Below are 3182 nucleotides of genomic sequence, written 5' to 3' on the forward strand. Positions count from 1 at the left end.
ACAGCCTCAAGACCCCTGCAGCAGCAATGCACTCTTTAGACTCTTCCAGGAGAAACTTCCTTGTCCTTCTGTCTCCGACCCCATCCTGACCCGAACACCTACGCACAGATAGAGGCTCACCTGCCTCCTCAGAGGCCTCCAGGGATCTCAACAGTCGTGCTGAGGAGCAAATAGTGCCTGCGCCGAGCAGGCCTTACATGGTGGTCTCAGGTATGGCCCTGGGGCCCTCTGCCACAGCCCTGGTGCCCACAGCCCCTGGGTAACTCCTGCCCCAGCCTCCAGCTCCCATGGAGAATGGCTCTGCCCAGCCTGATCCTCAGCCTGGCCTCTGCTGCCATCCCAGGACATCCCCCCACCCCCCTGCTCCTACTCCCCCCCCCCAAACGGAAATACACCAGTGCTCCCTCCCAGACCCCTCCCGCTCTCCCTGCGAGGCCTGCCTGCCCAGCTGCCTCCGGAACCACCGGGCCTGCTGAGCCAGTCCTCGTTCAGGCCCTGGGTCCTCGCATCCCAGCCTTTCTGCTGTAAGCAGCCACAGACGTCCCATAGAGCCGTGAGGCATGTGTGGCCCCCTCACCAGGGGCGTCAGAAAGCACCTTCTCAGAACACAGCAGCTCCTAATTTCTAGAACTGCAGAGTCATTTGGGAAATGAGAAACAGGGTGTTGTGTGACTGATAGTGAAGATAGGGGTTTGAGGGGTTGCAGGTGATGGGGAGGGTGGGTCAGAAAGGATGGCAGTTATACTACTTTTTCTAAAGAAGAGCCCAGAAGCCAGCCGGTACAGGAGGATAAGCGTGGTTGGGAGGTGAGAGCCCTGCCAAGAGAGCCCCCCCGGGACACACAGGAACACCCCCTCCCGTGCGGCTCTCCTCCATCAGCCGGCGCCCAGCCCAGCCCCTGTAGGCTGCAGCTGGGGAGGCCCTGGAGGCACAGCCCTTGGCCTCTGCCCTGCCGTGGCTGTCGGGTACCAGAGCTGGGGCCTGGCCACTTCCTCAGACCGGGCCAAGGGGCGTGGCCTCGTGCCGCCTTGTCATGCCCTCTGGCTTCCCACCAAGGCCATCCAGTCCACCTGCCTCCATGCCCCGGCCGGGTGACACCACTGCCCTCTTCCCATGCCAAGCACCTCCCCGTGGGCCTCCTGGGGTCTGCCAACAGGGGGCAGGCCCGCTCGCAGAAAGGGTCATGCTCCTGGGCACCTGCACTCCATCCCTACACCCCCTACACACATGGAGGCCCATCAGATGTGGGGGGCACACCACCCCCACCAGACCCTGCCACCCCCACATCTGGGAGAGGCAGCGAGGTCACCGGGAGCTGCCCTCTGGAAGGAGTAGAGAAGGGACTGCCCTGATTCACCTTCACCGAGATTCTGACCCACAGTGTCCCAGGCGGCGAAGCCTGAAGCCAGGCTTGCAGAGCAGATGGTCCAAGCCTCAGAAGGCCCCTGCTCAGGGCTCTTTCAGCACAAAGGGAAACAGCCCCACACTGTGACACAGGCGGGTCACCACCCAGTACAAGCTTCAGACTGTCTCCAGGCTGTCCTTGTTCCTCTGGGAACAGAGGGGGGATTCCCTCCCCCTTCCTGGCCGTGGACTGGCCAGGGTGTCTCACAACTAGACACGGATGACAAGGGGACACCTCTGCCTTCCCTGTGACCCCGGCTGAGAGGAGCACAGGGTGGCCTTGAAGTGGGGGGAATCAGACAGAGGGGATGGTCTCAGCTCCCGGGGAAAGGTTGTTGAGGGCTGGGGAGTCATTTGAGCTCTCTGAGCCTCAGTTTCCTTATCTGTAAAATGGTGACAATATCGGTGACCCGGGCTGGTCAGAGGACTGAATGAGAAACTCTATATTGTGCACTTAACACAAGCACCTGCGAGGAGCTCACTTAACGTTAGCCATGGTTGTTCTGGCTCGGAGCCGTGGCTGAGGGACAGTGGGCTCTTCACACCCTCCTCTTGGAGAGCCTGCCCCTCTGGGCAGACCTGCGGGTCAGTGCACCAGCAATAACTGCTTGAGGGACACTCAGGGAATGCGTCTTCCCCAAAGCTCTCTTCCTTCTCCTCCCTCCGTTGGCCTCAGCATTGAAACTGCCATGGAGGGCCAGGCAGCACGTCGGACGGCAGGACTCTGCACAAAACTGCTGGTACTGTCAAATAAAGAAACAAAATCTTAAAAAAAAAAACAAAAACAAAAACGGGGCAGGGGGTGGCCTGGGTGGCTCAGTCAGTTAAGCATCTGTGTTCGGCTCAGGTCATGATCCCAGGGTCCTGGGATCGAGTCCCACATTGAGGGATCCTGCTTCTCCCTCTCCCTCTGCCGCTCCCCCTGCTTGTGCTCACTCTCTCACTATCTCTCTCTGTCAAATAAATAAATAAAATCTTGAAAAAAAAAAAAAACCTGCTGGTAGAGCAGGGTGGAGTGCAAGGGGCCAGCACAGGCCTGTTTAGAGGTGGGTTTGGGAGCGGGGCAGATAGAGGACGGGCCTGATTGCCCACAGAACTCCAGATAAGGGGGGGGCCCTGATGGGTCAGCGACTGGGGCTAGCACCCCAAGATGTAGCCTTCTTCCGGCTCCCGCATCAGCACTTCCTGGCCTTAGAGTGTGCCTGTGAAGTAGGTACTGTCTCTCCAGGTTGTGGTGAAGATCAAATGAGACAAGGCGTACAAAAGCCCACCCAACTGCACCACGCATGTGCTAGGGCTGCCGTAGGAAGGGCCACAGACGGGTGGCTGAAACCACGGAGAGTTATTTCTCATGATTCTGGAGGCTGGGAGTCCGAGATCAAGGTGTCAGCAGGGTTGATCTCTTCCGAGGCCTCTCTCCGGGGCTTCTACTGGGCTTCTTCCTGCTGTGTAGGAAGAGCTGTGAGTCAGTTAGGACCATGTTTGGCTGCAGGGGACTGAAAACTAGAGTCGCAAGGGCTTAAACAAAGGAGGGATTTTTTTTTTTTTTAATCTCGCACAGAAAAAGAAGCTTGAGCTGACAGTCAAGGGTTGGTGCCACTTCAGCGGGTCAGCCAGACTCCCTCTCCCCTTGTCCTCCAGCACACTTAGCACCTGGGCTTTTAGCCTCGTGGTTGAAGGATGGCTGCTGTGCCTCCAGGCATCTAATCCATCTTCTAGGAAGGGGGAGAGGGGTAGGGTGAAGTCGGCAGTCCGAGGTAAAGGGCTGACGAACACGC

Source organism: Neomonachus schauinslandi, chromosome 3, assembly GCF_002201575.2.
Source record: "Neomonachus schauinslandi chromosome 3, ASM220157v2, whole genome shotgun sequence".
Classification (NCBI taxonomy): domain Eukaryota; kingdom Metazoa; phylum Chordata; class Mammalia; order Carnivora; family Phocidae; genus Neomonachus; species Neomonachus schauinslandi.